The sequence below is a fragment of the Leucopleurus acutus genome (genome assembly GCF_964270905.1).
Source record: "Leucopleurus acutus genome assembly, chromosome: 10".
NCBI classification, from domain to species: domain Eukaryota; kingdom Metazoa; phylum Chordata; class Mammalia; order Artiodactyla; family Delphinidae; genus Leucopleurus; species Leucopleurus acutus.
The window spans coordinates 19832357-19849705 of record NC_139153.1 but is presented as its reverse complement, the minus strand read 5'-3'; the positions used below and the strand labels follow the sequence as shown (position 1 = coordinate 19849705).

Here is a 17349-nt window from a genome sequence, read left to right as displayed (position 1 = left end):
CTTCCAGCGCATGTCAATTCAGACTAGCCGCATTTCAACTGCTCAAGACCTGCTGGTGGCAACCGGTTATCACACTGGACAGCACAGGTGTGTTCAGTAACAGACGGGTAAGGAGAGAGATGTTTAGAAGTACTGTCTCCAAAATGGTCCAAGTCATGATCCTGGGGGCAGAGAATGTGCAGTAATGTTTACTTCCTCACTTCTGTTTTTCTTACTGTTTGCTTTCATGAGAATTACCATGTATAAGTACAGAAAAATCAACCTGTTTGGCGTTTGAAGGAACAGAGAGAGAACTGCTTGTCGGGCTTCATGAACATGAAGCAGCCCTTGTGATGATCTCCCCCATCCTTGTTGAAAACGACGGATGCTGGAGCTTTCAGAGGAAGGGCTTGCCGCCACCTGCCCTGTATGCAGGTGTATGCACGTGCACACACGCACGCACACACGTGTACACCTTGGCACAGTGGGGGTCAAGGTCATTCCAGCCAGGTGTATCCCAAAGAGCCAACCCTCTGCTCCCTCAAAACATATGTAAGTAGTGGGAAAGTTCACTTTCTCCCACATGGCTATGAATTCCTGCTCCCTGCCCTGTGCACTCCCTTCCCTCCCTCCCTCCCTCCCTCTCTCAGCCTCTGTCTCTCTCTCTATCCCTGGCCTTGGACACAGTAAACACTCAGTGCAGTGCTGGGGACGCGACCTAAGTCCCATTTAACGCAGTCTCCACGTGTAAGAGCTACAGTAAAACCACGCCCGAGCCCAAGAATCCCACGCACAGCCCTGGAAAACCCGTTCACACTATTTCGGTCACAAGCTTTAGGTTTCGAAAAGCTGTGGGTCCCAGATCTCTCCATGTGAACTCAGGAACATCTGGGTGTCCATGGCCTGGACTCCTACGATTGTAGCACTCAGACTGAAGATGCAGTGTAGCCGAGAGGCTGCTTCAAACTGGCAAAAATAAGCCAGGTGGATCGCTCTGGGTGGGCCCACTCCTTACCTGTGGGTGCCAGATGGGTGACGAGAAGGAGAAGAAGATGATTTAGAAATATAATGTTATTCTGAAAAACTCTAAAACCGTTTCTCTGTACTTAGCATCTTCAAGTTTTTGTTTTGGTTTTCTCTTTGGGGCCGGGGGAAAGCCTATTTCATTCCTATTCCCACTAGGCTCCCTGATAAAAACAGCCACTTAAAAATATTTTAATTACCTTTAAAATGAATCAGTAGTAAAAATCATGAACATACTTAAAGACCTACTGCATTCCATGCACTGTGCTACCAATAAAAAGAGCTGACAATATTGAACACTTGCTATATAGGAAGCATTGCCCTAAGCACGTTTGACTTGGAATAACTCAGTTAATCTTCCAACTATCTCAAAGGGGAGGTACTAGTTTAGTCGCTAGTTTTTGAGCTAAAGAAAAAAGGCTTGGAGAGTTCCAGTTACTTCCCCAACATCGCCAAGCTGAAAAGTAGCAGGACAGGGCCTCCAAGGCAGAACTCTAAACCGGAACACGTGACCACACTGTTCTTGCTGTGATCTTCACAGCACACCGATGAGACGGGGCCTTTCACTGTCCCCGTGTCACAGATGGGGACCACTGAGTGAGCAAGTCAAAAGCAGGCCCTAGGATGGACACATCCGAACTCAGACGCAGCCTCCCCCAAACCACGCCCTCTCTGGTGGAGGGCAGGACACACTGGTCCAAAACAAGGAGCTACCCCTTCCTCACTTCGGCATCAGAAATGCTTATTTTTCCATCAGAAACCGGTCGTGTTTTGAAACGGTGGTGATAGGAACCAGGTAAGTACACAGACAGGAGTACGGTTTCCAAGCGCATTCCGGGGAGTGGGGAAAGCCAGTGAAGGAGGGGGGGACCCAGGGTGGTCCTGGCCTGGGGGCCTGCTTGCCCTCCATCAGCGCCGAGCGCGGGAAATCTCGGAGAGGACAGAGAAAGCCCGAGGAAGTGCCCTTTCCACAGACATACGTGTGTATGTATATACTGATTTTTAATCCTTAGATTCAGGGTTGATGAGAATCAGCCGGTTGGGCTTAGAGGCTAACGGCAAACACCCGGGGCGGGGGAGTGCAACTGCCAGTGCCCTCACTGCCTTTGGAGCTCAACCTTCAGCAACACCCCTACTAAACTGCTGGGAATCAGAGGAGCTCCCTGGAGCCCAAGGGGCTGTCCCCAGGGTCTTACTGTTTAGCTGGACACAGCCCTGCTTCTCTCGAAGCTTCTGGAACCACATAGCTGGAAGATACTAGCTCACTGGGTAAAGAGGCTAAAAGAAATGGAGAGAAACTTCCCAGGCTGGGGAGCACAGGCCCTATCCCGCGGATGATAAGGAGACCAGAGATGGGATCTGCGGACCCTCAACCACTGCGCCACCAGGGAAGCCCCTGAACACTGTCTTTTGTTTGTTTGTTTTGTTTTTAAATTTGAGATGCCGATGATAACAGAGACATATGAGATGAGCAGCAGCTAGTTGCTCTTATTGGGCTAAGTGCTTTACACAGCTCTGTCCTGTCTGTGCTCATCATAAGGCAATGAGGTACACAGCCACCTTATTTCCAGAAGAGCTTCCCTCTTTTGGCTTACTAAATATTGCCTGCTGCCCCACACAGTGCCAGGAATAAGTAAGCACTCAATAATTATTTACTGAATAAAGGACTGAACTTAAAGCATCAAAGTTTTGGAAAAGCTTCTGAGCCCCAGATCTCTCCATGGGATTTCGGGAGCATCAGAATGCCACCGGCCTGGCCTTGCAGGATTTTAGCACTCAGATCTAAGCTGTAATGTAGCACTCAGCGAATTACTCTGTAAATTCTAGCAGAAGAGCCAATGGTCAAGCAACCTCCCCATAACAGGATCCCTTCTCTAGCTGCCCAGCACCTTGGACTCCCCCATCCCCACTCCTCGAAACACTCGCTGCTCCCGAAATTACGAAAACTTAAAAGGAGAAATGTAAACAGCCTCAAGAAACAAAACTTCTGGACTTCATCTGTAACGAAAGAATTGAACAAGAAAAGAACAGACATACACTTTTTTCTCTTCTATGATTTAAGTGATAACAAAAAATGATAAAACTTGGTGTTGGCAAAGTTGCAGTGAAATAAACATTCTCATTCAGTATTGGTAGAAGTATAAATTGGTGCATTTTGAAAAGTACACTGATAACATGTATGGAAAATCTATAAGAATTCCATCACTTTTCTTCTAGAAATTTCCCCCATAGAATATATCTAAAGAAATGGAAACTGATAAAAGTTTGCGCACAGATACGCCTACTGCAACATATTACAGAAAAACTGGAAATGACTCCCACACTCAACACTGAAGAAGAGTTAATTAAATTTTATTATATCCAAAAAAATGATGTAGTATGCAGTCATTTGAGGTATCTTTATGACATGAGAAAATGCTCACCATGTAATGTTAAATTTAAAAAATGGATACACAATTCTGTATACTGTACGACTGCAATTTTGTTAAATATGTGTACATCCAATGAAACAGGAACTGGAGTAACTGTATGTTATCCCCAGGGTCTGGATTCTTGATTATTTTTACTTTTGTGTTTGGTCAACTTTTCTACAATTTCAAATTCCCTATAATGAGCTGGCTTTTACACTTGTAATCAGAAAAAAAAAAAAGAAGTTTACAAGAATTTCCTATTCTATGTTCTATTACTAATAACATTATAAGAACTAAACTAATGAAATTATATGACCCTTCAAGGTGACAATTCTATATTGGTCTTTATGTGTTTTGATCCCACATAAGGAAATAAAGAGAAGATGTCAACCCCATTCCAGAACGAGGGGGAGGAAGACTTCAGAGCTAAGCAGTTCCAATCAGGTAGACAGTGTGCACCTCAAAAGCAATGACCAACACACCTTATAATCCTTTTTTGTGTCTCAGTCCTTGGAAAAACACATGTCACAAGGGAGTGGCTCAATGGGGTTAATCAGTCAGATAAGGAGAGAGTGGGCACCTAAATTCTCATGCTATGTACAATACTCAAGTATTTAAAAAATGCACAGTGGTTGTCAACTGGCAGAAAGATTCTAACATTTACACACATCTTCATTAAATATCCTTAAGAAAAAATCAGGCTTCAGAGGAAGGACAGAGACAGGGAGAGAGAGGAAGGGAGGAGGAGGGATAAGGAGGAAGAGAAGAAAGAACAGGAGGCAGAAGAGGAGGAAGATGGAGAGAAAGGAGGAGAAGGGGGAAGGGGAGGGGGAGGGAGGGAGGGAGGGAAAGTGAAAAGTGGGCATTTTCTGAATTAACATACTTAGATGCTGTTTTTCATATTTAATATTTTTAAACACTTGTAAATGGTGTAATTTCCCTTAACACAGCTGGAAAAAGGAGAGTGCGTTGGAAATGAAACTTAAGAAAGGGCGATCTACATAAAAAAATACATTTTGGTTTTCATCAGGTCTATTTTTTTAAACAGTGAACTTTTTAATAGTGAAATTTTAACATTTCCACTTGTTTTTTTTTTTTTTTTTTTTTGCGGTATGCGGGCCTCTCACTGTCGTGGCCTCTCCCGTTGCAGAGCACAGGCTCCGGACGCGCAGGCTCAGCGGCCATGGCTCACGGGCCCAGCCGCTCCGCGGCATGTGGGATCCTCCCGGACCGGGGCACAAACCCGTGTCCCCTGCATCGGCAGGCGGACTTTCAACCACTGCGCCACAAGGGAAGCCCTCCACTTGTTTTTGATATTGTATCATAAAAGGAAGGAAGAGGTATATTAGAAGACAGAGAGAATCCCAAAACAGACAGCTACAATTACGCAGTGGCCAGGGGAACACCTTTTTCCTTTTCTGGGTCTCAGTTTCATCTTCAGTAACTTACAAGGAATTGACCAGAGAAGGCTAACATTCCTTGGTTCTCTCTGAAGTTATAAATCTAAGAATACTTCATTGAGTGGCCATTTGGGGATCTCAGTACTAGATAGGGGAATGGCCACAAAGGCCAGAGGTACACAGTTCAATTTTAAACACACCATGAACCTCCCAGGAACTCAATAAGTACGCGTTGCCTAAACAATTAATGACAGTACCCCCTAAGGTGTGGCATGCAAGTAAACTTCAATTTTATACTTTAAAAGCGGTAAAGACATTTGAGTTTTCCAGAATAAACTGACCAAAACTCAACCAAAGCAAATTTTGGAGATGCAAATGCAGGCAAAGTAAATTAATGGCTTGCTCTGGGAAAAGAGAAGGAGTGATGTTTGGGATAACGCAACAAAGAGAGGATGAATGGCTGTCCCTTGAAAGGACGCAAAGTTCCCTGCTCCCACGGTGGCCATCATTAGTAACTGGAGGGAATCAGAAGACCCATCCTTGCAGGAACAGATAAAACAAGAATGGAAATCAGCAAGATACCCTAAAAATAAGACCGAGATACAACAGTGATAACTTGGGAAAACACTCATGATATTTTAAGGGTAAAAGCAGGAAACAAAATAGTATATACAGTACAAGTAGTACATATAAACAAATCTATATATACAAAACACTGGCAGGATACAGATAAAATGTTGAACTGTTTAGGTGAGGTCACCAGTGAAATTTTTCTTCCTACATTTTCATCCCCTTCTAATTTCTTTTAATGCCATTTTATCATGAAAAAAATTAAAAAGTACATTTATCATCTTCCACAAAGAGAGGATACTCTTACCTCACCCGATACCACCTTAATGGTATTTAGTATCTAAATAGTGACAATGCATGCTTTTCATTATTTTACCTACAATTTCCTAGATGCTCAAAGATTTGGGATCAGCCTAGAAATCTCGAAAATGTTCAACTGTTTCAGAAGTTTTGAATGAGCCAGAGTCTTTGATGCTTAGTTAATGTGAAAGATGGATGAACCCATCAAAGACTACCTATATTAGTATAAGGTAAAGATGATAGACTCATGTGTGGCTCAGGCACCAACTAGTACTTCACTTATCTAGAGATCAGGTTAACCACACCAAGCTGTGAGGTACTTTAGATGATTAAACACAACGTATTTTAAGTTCGAGATGTAAATATACATCTCCTTTCACCCCTGCCTTTTATTTGTATTTAATATCTGAACCATCGGATTAGAGAATGAGTCGCATGGCGCAAAATGCACAGGATTCCATCAGGGAACAGTGAGTTTTTCTCTGATCACTTCCCACAGGCTGTCCTATGACCTAAAGGTCAGAGCTAGACCCTGTCTGAGTGGGGCTGCAAGAGGTGGAGCACAGGTGATGATCTTAACAAATAAAGAGTGCCGAGCAGGCACTATTCCTGGAAAAATCATTCTAGATGCCTAATTTCCAAAAGCAGACAGGTAGCTGTATGAAGCCAGCAGTGAGATTCAACCATTTGTGACTCCTGTTAAGGTTATCAATGACTTCCATGTTCAGAAACCCAGTGGTCAGTTCTTTGTCATCATTGCTTTTGACCTCTGCACAGCACTGTATACAAGTGCCAACGCTCTCCTCCTTTAAACAATGTCCTCAATGGGGTTCTGGTTCTCTGGAGTCCCAGAGTTTTCCTCCCATCTTTGACCTCTCCTCCATGTCTTATGCTCAAACCTCTTAATGGCGTTGGCTTCAGAACCCACATCCTGGAGCCCTTCTCTTCTTTATCGACACCACTGTCCCCCACCTTGGTAGGCTCACCTAGGTTCTACACCACTGTCCTCTACCTTGGTAGGCTCACCTAGGTTCTACTGACACTTGGACATTCTTATAAAGCCTCAACGTATAGCCCTAGCTAAGATATTTATAGACCCACATATCCAAATGCCCACTTGATATCTCAGACTGAGTGAGAAATACGCGACTCCAACCTCACTTGTCTACAGCTATACTCCTGGCATCCCCTGCTTCCCCTGTCCACTCTCGACAAAGATGCTTGGCTGGACCAAACGTGAATCAGGCTTCTGAACCCATCTGTGTGCTTCCTTGCAAAGCCCAGTTTTAGCAAGAACCCTGCTCAGTCAGTTTAACCAGAACTCTCTCACCTTTGATATCTGATCACCCTTGATATCTGATTGGGTTCCTCACTCTCCACCATCCTCCAGGTGATGTCGAGTCACCCTAGCTTATCTGCAGCAAGAATCTTGTTAGATCAGTTTAGCCAGAATCCCCCCTTCCTCCCGATGTTTCCTTCCGGAAACTGTCCATCTACAGACCCCCCCCCCCCCCCGCCGCCGCTTCTTGGCTATAAATTCTCACATGCCCATGCTGTATCTGGAGGTGAGGTCAGACTCTTCTTCCTCCTATAAAACCTCACTGCAGGGGCTTCCCTGGTGGCGCAGTGGTTGAGAGTCCGCCTGCCGATGCAGGGGACACGGGTTTGTGCCCCGGTCTGGGAAGATCCCACATGCTGCGGAGCGGCTGGGCCCGTGAGCCATGGCCGCTGAGCCTGCGCGTCCGGAGCCTGTGCTCCGCAACGGGAGAGGCCACAACAGTGAGAGGCTCGCGTACCGCAAAAAAAAAAAAAAAACAAAAAAAACCTCACTGCAGCGTTCCCTACACCTATCGGGAAGGTCCCGAATAAAGAAGGCACTACCGTCTTTAACGAGGGAAATTAAGTAATTTTTTCCTTTAACACCCCCAAACCTGTTCCCCCACAGGCTTCCATATTTTGGTTAGTGGCAGCCCCATCCTTCCTGCAGCTGCTTAAACTGAAAATCCTCAGTCTTCTATCTGACTTCTTTCTTTCTAACCACAATCAATCCATCAGTTGCTACCACCCCATCACACGAGACAAAAATCTTCGGAGTAGTCCTTGATACAACTGTTTTCAAACTTCACATCCATTCCACCAGGACATCCTTGGATTCTACCTACAGATCAATTCAAAATATAACTACCAAACTAAACCTGTTAGAGTTTCATAAATCCCCTGCCACCTCTACTGCCATACTGATCCTGGCCGTCACCCTGTCTCACTGAGAATTATCACAGCGGACTCCTAACACGTCTTCTTGCCTACCATCTCACCCACCCACCGTCTACTTTCAGAACAGCTTCCAGGGATTCCCTGGTGGTGCAGTGGTTAGGAATCCGCCTGCCAATGCAGGGCACACGGGTTCGAGCCCTGGTCCGGGAAGATGCCACATGCCGTGGAGCAACTAGGCCACAACTACTGAGCCTGCACTCTAGAGCCCACAAGCCACAGCCACTGAAGCCTGTGTGCCCTGGAGCCCGCGTGCTGTAACTACTGAAGCCTGCGCGCCTAGAGCCCGTGCTACGCAACAAGAGAAGCTACTGAAATGAGCAGCCCGCGCACCGCAAAGAAGAGTAGCCCCCGCTCGCCACAACTAGAGAAAGCCCGTGCACAGCAACAAAGACCCAACACAACCAAAAATAAAAGTAAATAAATAAAATAAATTTTTTTTTTTTTTTTTTTTTTTTAAAAACCACTTCGGGCTTCCCAGGTGGCGCAGTTGTTGAGAGTCCGTCTGCTGATGCAGGGGACACGGGTTCGTGCCCCGGTCCGGGAAGATCCCACATGCCGTGGAACGGCTGGGCCCGTGAGCCATGGCCGCTGAGCCTGCGCGTCCGGAGCCTGTGCGCCACAACAGGAGAGGCCACAACAGTGAGAGGCCCGCAAAAAAAAAAAAAAAAAAAAAAAAAAAAAAACCCACTTCCAGAGTGATCCATTTAAAGCGTGACTCACATCTTGTCCCATCTCAAAGCCTATCCACGGCTCCCTACTTCACTAAGAGATTAAGAGTCCAGTGAGCCTTAACGCCCTACTAGGTCTGGCCCTGTTGCTTCTTGTCCTTGTCCCCCACTACTCTCCTCCTTGGATGACTTTGGTTTGGCCATAGTGGCCAACATACTCTTTTGAGAACATGCCTTGTCTTTGCTCAAATGCCTGTGCTTCAGTTAGACTTACCCTGACTATTTGCAGTTGCAATCCCCTTCCCTCTGGCAACTGGACCTCCCTTATCCGCCTATATTTTCTCCACCACACCTGTCACCTCGTATTTATTTATTATGTTCCCCTACCTGTCCACACCCCCTAGAGCCATAAGCAGAGGCCTTGTCGCTGTGTCATTCACTGCTCTATTCCCCATCAGCTTGAGCAAAACTGCCCAACAGAAATACAATGCCTGCCACACAGGTAATTGTAACCATACTGGAGAAAGTCAAAAGAAACCGTGAAATTAATTTTAAGATTTTACTTAATCCAATGTATCTAAACTATGCTCATTTTAATGTGTAATCAATAAAGAAGAGTTATTCAAATATTTCACATTCTTTTTTCCATACAAACTCCTTGAAAGGCTTTGTGGATTTTAAGCTTACAGCATGTAAGTTTGGGCTAACCACATTTCAAGGGCTCAGTAGCTACATGTGGCCAGTGGTTTCAATATTAGACAGTGCAGCTCTATTCTACTCTATTTTTTTTCTGCTCTATTGTATACTTATTCTATTTTTCTTTTTAATTCTTGGGCACAGCCCACTGAATTGATTTCCCAACCCACAAATGGGTCCCAAAGTGCCCTGTGAAAATCACTGCTCTAAATAAACTTTAAAGAATGTCATGTGTAATGAATGGATTTTAGGACACTTCCTTTGGCCTCCAGTGACTGCTCATGATACTTTAAAAGAGAAATTGACTTCCAGAAAAGAGCGGGCTGGAGGAAAGGGTGAGGAAGTGAATATCCATGCCAGTCCATGAACCGAAATCATCAAAGTCCATATCCAATGATGCAAGATTTTTTTAATTAAAAGGTAATTTTTTTTATTTTTTATTTTATTTTATTTTATTTTATTTTGCAGTACACAGGCCTCTCACTGCTGTGGCCTCTGCCGTTGCGGAGCACAGGCTCCGGACGCGCAGGCTCAGCGGCCATGGCTCACGGGCCCAGCCACCCTGCGGCATGTGGGATCTTCCCGGACCGGGGCACAAACCCGTGTCCCCTGCATCGGCAGGCGGGCTCTCAACCACTGCGCCACCAGGGAAGCCCAATTAAAAGGTAATTTTAAATAACTCACTCCACTGTCAGATGATTAACAAAACATCTAACTACCTGTAATAATATACCATATACATGCTAATATACAACATACAAGGGAAAGTCTGCATAACCGTCACACTTCAAAAAGAGTGCATCTGAACAGAGCACAAATACTTCAAGTTTTTCATTTTTCTCCCCCTCACTCTCAACCCATGCAAAGGCCGTGGAAGTACAATAGTTCAGATCAAGAACAGAGAAGTACAAACTTAAATGATTAATTTCATTTTCCGTTTATGAAAGTCCTAGTCACCAGCAGACTTTTAAAAAGACACCATCAACTTCAAATCCAAACTCAGCCCTGGGCAGAAGGTGTCAACTTCTAAAACAGACTCAAAATAAGGATTCTACCATTGATATACCATTTCCTCCTTTAAGGTCCTGGATGTTACTAGATAACATTAGAAAGCATGTACTCGAGGTTACCACAGGTGTGCTACCCTAAACAGGGTTTTGTTTTTATACATTTTTGAGCTTCAGATTTTCTCTGAGATATCTGAATTGCCAAAGCAAGGCAATACTTCCTACATCTCTGATAAGCTGTTAGGTTTTCACCTAAGCTGAGAACTTCTTCCGAGGATGCTCAAGGTAGGCAGTTTCGATATTTGTGCCCTTGGCAGATGAAAGAGCAAAAGCGTCATTTAAAAAACATGACTAAAACCATGTGTTATTTGTATTTTTACCGTTCGCTGTGAAAAATATGGCTACTTGATAACTGTTGCAAATGTTGTCTTCACTACCAAGCTCGCCTTCATGTACATTTCAACAAGTGACTTCTGCTTGAGAAAGAACTCTATTGAGCATATTTCTCTGGAAATCAATATTTAAAATTTATTTTCTTTGAAACGAACATTCAAGAGAGACAGCTCTTGTTTACAGAGTTACTGAGTTTAGCATTATGGCTAACAATGTTTAAAAACAGCTAACTTAAAATGCAAACATTTAAATTCTGAAGTTTAACTGTTGGGAGGCCAAGTCTATTTCTATGGAAATATAAACAGCATGAAAACAGTAATTTTCCCCCCAATGCCATCCCTTGTGAGAATATTTCAGGCCACCATTTGGCTGGATTTAGGAGTAAGAACCATACAACTCTGAGGTTGTAGGACAGTTAAAAATTTAAATGCTTTGAAGGAACCTTGAAGACATTATGCTAAGGGAAAGCAGTCAGTCACAAAAGACCACATACTGTATGATTCCATTTATATGAAATATCCTGAAAAGGTAAAACTCTACAGACAGAAAGTAGATTTATTGTTGCCGGGGGCTGGGTTGAGGGGATTAACTGCGAGTTGGTATGGGGTCTCTCTCTGAGGTGATGAAAATGTTCTAAAACTAGATTGTGATGATGGTTACAAACTCTGTGCATATACTAGAAACCATTGAACAGTACACTTCAAATGAGTGAACTGTAATGTGTGTGAATTATATCTCAATAAAGCTATTAACAAAAAATTAACATGCCTAATAACATTCACAACCACACTGGCATGAAAGATACAAGGAAATCAAGTTAGTCTAACTTAGCTTTCCGATAATAGTAAAATACATAAATTCCTGACACCCTGGTCTCCGTGTTAGAGAACACTTTCTCATAGCAACCAATATTTGCCCTTGCGAATACCTGTCACCATCATCCATAATGTCTGTCTTCCCCTTTACAACATAAACTCCAGGAGGACAGAGACGGTATCCTGCTTATGTAGTGCTATAATCCTAGCACCTAGCACACAGTCATCAATAAATACCTGCAGTAAGAATTAACGTATATACACATGTCGTGTGTACATTTGTATATATGTATGAGTGAATGAAATCACTGGACTGAGGCATTTCAACCAATCAAGTTGCTTGTGTCCTAACTGTCGCCTGAAATCTGTTCTCCAATTCTCCCATGCTCCTGGCTACCCAGCTAGAGACATTTCCCAGCAGTCCTTGCAGCTTCTTGTGAAATGATCATAATCTTACCAATTAAACGTCAATGGATGTGATGTGTGCAATTTTTAAATCATTTGCTTCAAAGAAAATTGCTTGCCTTGGACTTCACTGTATTTCAACCATGTAGATAAGGACAAAGGCCCAAAGCAGAGAAGCACAAAAGAGAAAAGAACCCATCCAGTCAAGCCAGACGGGCCAGATTATTAGATGAGACAGGGAAGTAAACTTCTATTTGATTTAAAGCCATTGTATGTTAGAGTCTTTATGTTATATCAGCCTAGTCTTAACTCTGAGTGTTACAACCCAGGCATGGGTATATGAGTATGAAGGGGAGGCAGGATGGAATTCAACGCTTAACTAAACTGACTAGTCGTTTCAGCCAACGTGGTCAGCTGGTAACACTCTTTCCCAGTGTCTTTATAACAACTTCATGAATAGGCAAATAATTCAAATGCTTAATGCTATAAAGAGGTCATTTTGAATGGATTTCACTCGGAATATCGTTGTCACTAAGTAAACATTTGAATCGCGTAAATATACACTTTCCAAAGAACCAATGAATACATTTAAAATGGCTGGATGGCTATTTTTAACTTCGTTCGTAACCAAGAAATCATTTGTAATATGTTAGACACGATGAGTGAAGTCTATAAAGATGCCGTATCGCTCCTTAATCCAACAAAAAAATAGCTCAAATTGGGGGTGGAAGAAAAGCTGCAATGATCACCCTTCCTTTTAGATTGTTTTTAACTTTCTCATTAACAAGCTGACTATGAAACTGAAGCAACACAAAAAATGAAGTTTGAAGATGACCAATATTTAAAGAATAACCATTTAACTGTAATCTATATGAGCTTCATGATCATCATCAATTAACTCCCACTGTCATTCAGAACTGAATCCAAGACAATGCATTTCACAAACTGGATTTGAAGTTTTAGCAAAAACCTGTGTGGGTGAATTGCAAATGTTTGGGGGAAGCAGGGGGAAAAAATGACACAGAAACCTATATATTAAACCACCAAACCAAGGCAGCCATGATAGAATGGCATCGATATAATTGTGACCAGAGCAAGTTGTCCTTTTAGCTCCAGTCTTGATATTTCACATGACCTTGGATAAGTTACTAATGTGACCCAGTTTCCCAGTTTGTAAAGTGGGGATTATAATAATTACCGGCTACCTCTCAGGGATGCCAGCAACCAGATCCATTTTGTAAAGTGCTCGTATCTACGTGGAAGAAATTGTTCGATCACTACCAAGTATGATGAGTGTTATTTACGATCTTTCAGACCTCTGAATCTAACTTGGAAAAATGTCTTCATCTGCTTTTCTGAATTTTCGTGGCCACTTTTACGCACATAACCAGTTGTTCCCAGAGTGCCACCGTAGGCACATTTATTTGCACTTATGCTGACTGTTAATGAGTTCCAGATTTCGAATTTGGGCATGCCACTGACGGAGGAGCTCCTGGTATCTGAAATCTCTATCCTTTGAGTAGTGTGTAAGATGGTGCTGGTCTCTTGACCATCACTGGACAGCACAGTATCTTTGTTTAAGGTTTGTTCACTGGGAAGAAACACTAAGCCTTCTATCCATTTTATAAATTCTTTTAGATTTTATATTTTTAACAAATCTTTTTTTCCTTCATGTATAAGAGGTCAAGATATGTAAGCATTAGTTTTTGAAGGATCCTTGAGCTTGTTAAAAGGTAAAAGAGTACATGTAAGTTATTATTTATTTCTCTATATATCTTATTTCTAAAAAAACCAAAAGGGAGTCAAAACACAAATGGAACTGATATTGTAGAAGAAAAACAGTTAATAATACGTTAATTGGGAGTAGGAAAAATGAAGTTGACTTAAAAGCAGAATATCAACAACAAAAAGTTGAAGTTAAAAAATACTACTAAGCTTAAGCAAAAACTCTTACTCTGAGATTCCTAGCAGTCAAGACAAAAAGAAAAATTAGATGAATTCGTTGTTCAGCTTCCTTTGTTTTACGAAAGGAGGCATCAGGATGACAAAATTTTTCTGTTCTCCTTAAATTTGACAAAGGTTTCCTGATTTGCAGGATACTGTATAATACACCATGTTTTTGACAGTAATTATAAAAAAGCTTGTTTTTTCCTCCGCATGGACTACTTTTCCTAGTCAACTAATGACAAATTCCTGAAAACTTTTTTTTCCCCAAACTTGCCCTTGACTCATGATATCTTTAACCTTGAACAGTATCATGGAATTGGGAAAAATCATACTGCACAAATGCAAACATTTTCACGTCATGGGTGTAAGCAAGGTCATCATAATGACATCAGTCAGGAGAGGAGTAATTTATGCTTACAGGTGATTCCAAATAAAACAGTGAAAACCTACTCATTAAGCCCACTTTTTTGAAGCTGGAGCGATAGTTCATCTTTTCAACCACTTTTCCAGCTTTGTTTCATCACAGTTTTTAGCTGCACCAGAAACCTTTGCTAACAGCACAAAATGAGTTCAGCACCTGGCATGGCTTTCAATGAGGAACACCTTGGACTGAGATCTTGCAGGGATCACAGAGACCAGAACACACAACATGCGGCTGACTAACCGTGGCAGAGACAAAATGCCCACAAAACAGGAAATACTGACTGGACAGCCTTTTAAGAAGGCGGCTGCAGAGCCCTGAAGTAGACTAAAACTGGGAAACTGGGAAGTGCTTTGCCAGAAATCATGCTAGGTAGGACCTGAGAGCCCCAATGACTGGTTGCAATCAACCCGTTCCACGCCAGAACATCTGAAAGGTAACATATCCTCTTTGGAGGACAACTAGGTGCTTCCCACACGGTTTAATTTAAACAACAAAGATAGTGAAATGAGGAAAGTTGGTTGGATTTTTGAGGCCCAAATCAAATGTGCCAGAATGCAACTGGAAAAACAAATCCCTACCTTGATAATGCCTTCTAGAACCCCCAAACCCTGGGTGAGATTAAAAACAAAACCGATCTAAGAATCTTCATATTATCAAAGTTTCACAAAAAAAAAACCTTGCTCAACTGAAGAATGAGAAGTCTGTATCTTACAAATTCATAAACTCTAATTTGGTAAGATCTGAGCAAAGGCTTTGCGTCGTAACCAGGCTGGCAAGTAAGTGTTTTAAAGCAGACACAGATCTAGCTACTCAATCAAATGGAAACACCATTGGCCAAGATTCAAAAGTAAAATGAAGACGCTTGCTCCTTGAGAAACATCACACTTGAAAGTGACCTGCAAGATGAACTTGAGGGACGCAACCTCTGCCCTCACCGGAGAGATACTTTGGGAATTTAAAAAAAAAAAAAAAATGTAGCCTCTAGAACCATTTTAACCAGAGTGCTTTCTTTGCCCCTGCTCCCAGAAGTGAGTTTGAGAAAATTTAACTTAGCTTTAATTCATCAAGCTACACTAGTCTCTATGAAAACTTCTAATTTTAAAATCAAGTACTCATTTGATTTTCAAGCAAGGTCAAGAGAACAAGGCAGATGAGCGCTGACATCACAGGGACATGCCCCACGCCACACGGCAGTTACATCAACGCGGCGTGTTGCTATGGTGCCTGACGATTAATTTCTGAAAGAAGGGATTATAAACCAGCCAGATGAACATCCATCGGATGACACCACTTCAGCACAGAAGACGGACATGCGTTGCTCCTGTTTGCAGCAAGTTAATTTTATGAATCACCACTTTTGTGATGTGAATATTCCTTTCTAACTTTAAACCTACCAAGTCAACAACCAAAAAAAAAAAAAAAAAAAAAATTCGACTTCCACAAACAGGGGGAAAGTGATAATATCGGGGGGGGGGGGGTGGAAAACGTGACCATCTGAACCATTTGTTAAGAGCAATCTTTTCTTTAAAGACCTCCGAAAATATGCTACATGCATACTGACACACAAATAAATACATGTATATTTGATCATTATGTAGATCCGAAAAGAACTGAATTAAGATGCCTAGAAGTTGGTAGAGAGAGTCCTACATGTAATTCCACTAATCATATGTGCATTTACCTTTTTTGGCTTCTGTAAAGCAATCTTCTGTTATAGTCACCTCAAAAGGTCACTTCTTACCCTGAAAACAAAAGAGAATATCAAAATCTGAATGTCAAGACAAAGTAGCAACCACCTATTTGCCTGGGAGAGATGCAAGAAAACCAACCAAAGAACTCCATTCTATTTAATGGCAAAAGACTCTCAGAGTTAATAAAAACCAGTGTCAAGACCTCCACTTACTGGACCATGTGCCTTTGAGCTCTTCAAGACTATAACAACAACTTGGACGGAAAAAGTCAAGATGAAGCGTTTCACATTTTGCCTTTGAACTTTTTCTCATCTTGTTGTCTGTCAATTTATTTCATTTGGAATAACATGTGAGTCATAGGCCTTTGTTTTTGGAAACCAGACTGCTACTTGAACGTGTCTTTGTTTGGTTAACATCCACGACATCTCTAATTTCATTAAAGCAGAGGCTTATTTTTTTCCCCCTTTGCAAGAGTGTTAGTTCTTATACACAAGATGCTTTATGCCACTCTGGACCTTTCAAAATGAATAAAAGCACCACAATTTTCAGCTTGCGGAGGGGTGGGGGGGTTCATCACTGGGTGAAAGCTGTTCACACAATGTTTTCCACTTAGCATACTTTCTACCAGACCTACTAAGTTCAATAAAAATGGCTCGTGTCAGATGAAATCAACAAGCGAAATCAAGCTTCCTAAAACACAAAGGAAGCACGGTGCACATCTAACTCCTGCATCTGCATACTCCCTTATGCAAAACAGTGTATAATCCTTTAAGAAACATTACAAGCTGCCTCTCTCTGCCCATGTAACTGGGATCAACATATGGCACAAGTGAAAAGAAAAACATTTGTTTATTAATTTAGATCAAGTAACCAACAGGGTACAGGATTCATTCCACATCGATTGACCAGATGCTCATATATACATATACTTTCTTAAGATGGTGAAGTCATACCATCTTATTACTAAAACGTTAATATCCTTTTGCTTACTCTTCAGAACAATATGCAATGAAGTGGTTTAAATTTGATACAGAATATATCTCTGCTCATCCCTCGGCTGTTGGCCCTGAATGTGGAAAGGCAAACATCACTGACAAGAGTTAAATTTTATTTCACTAGGGCTAAAAATTTGAAAGTGGTACTTTGGTGTGTACTATCTTTGAGGAATTGATCGGAGGCCAATTTATGACATTTCCACAAGCCAGTGTATGCAGATTCTTGCCATTAAGATTGGGAAAAAATGCAGGCTCTGAGTGAAATCATAATTTTCATGTTTACTGTAAGAGGAAATTGGAGGTTTTCACCATAAATGTTCACCATTTGGGTGGGGGAAAACCCTAGCTCTG

General features: G+C 42.1%; 1 protein-coding gene across 10 annotated transcripts in view; it reads right to left on the bottom strand.

Moving 5' to 3' along the window:
* FOXP1 (forkhead box P1) overlaps positions 1-17349 on the bottom strand; it is a 380424-nt gene that overhangs the window by 310464 nt on the left and 52611 nt on the right. For all 10 annotated transcript variants that reach the window (XM_082848503.1, XM_082848504.1, XM_082848506.1 and 7 more), the window contains one exon: positions 15994-16054. The gene's annotated coding sequence lies outside the window, so the exon portion shown is untranslated. The remainder of the gene's footprint in view (positions 1-15993; positions 16055-17349) is intronic.